Source organism: Triticum dicoccoides, chromosome 3B, assembly GCF_002162155.2.
Source record: "Triticum dicoccoides isolate Atlit2015 ecotype Zavitan chromosome 3B, WEW_v2.0, whole genome shotgun sequence".
Taxonomy (NCBI): Eukaryota; Viridiplantae; Streptophyta; class Magnoliopsida; order Poales; family Poaceae; genus Triticum; species Triticum dicoccoides.
The window spans coordinates 144,020,873-144,021,722 of record NC_041385.1 but is presented as its reverse complement, the minus strand read 5'-3'; positions in this window follow the sequence as shown (position 1 = coordinate 144,021,722).

The window sequence follows — 850 nt, the reverse complement described above, 5'->3', positions numbered from 1 at the left end:
CCCGCTATCTAGTGGACGTTATTAAATATGGTTATCGGTCGATTGAAATGGAGGCTTCACCCCAATCCCTGCAACAACTCTACTACTCCTTTTATTCATTTTGATGACAAGTATTTCCTCCGTCCGGAAATACTCCCTCCGTCCGGAAATACTTGTCATCAAAATGAATAAAAAGGGGATGTATCTAGACGTAATTCAATTGGCTGGCTTTATGGTCTCTGTGTTGAATGAAGTATGTTGCCCCTGAGGCTTCTCTGCTTATTGGTGTGTGCTGCAACAATGAAATGTCGTCTTTTTGTGTCGTTGATGAAGATGCCTAATATATGCATGTCATGGTGTGACGTAGAAAGAGTGAAAGAAATAAGCACGTAAAGGCAAGTCTCAAGACAAATTCAACAATTGTGGCCAAACGAGCATATCTCTTCATCAAGATGTATTGGCTTCGTCTGTCTTTGGTGCCATCATGGGATTGAGTGTGTGTTTCTCAAGAAAAAAAAGATTATGGGCCAGAAGATATTACAGAGACCTTGGCAGTATGTGAGTTATTTACCTAAAACCACCACACTTGGGGCTAGGGTAACAACTTGATACCACATCTGAGTCAGGGCACAAGAAACCACCAACTCTGCGCCTAACCAATAACGCGGAGCACTGATTGTCCAGTTAGCTCGTGAAAACAGCGAAACCGACAGGTAGGCCCCACCTGTCGGGCTGACGTGGCGAGCCTACATGGACATTTTGCTGAGGTGGGCATGGGTCCTACCTGTCAATGACTCGGTTTTTCTATTTACTTCTTCCTCTATTTCTTCCTGGCATTTCATCAAGTAAGTTGTGGGCGGGTGTGGCGATG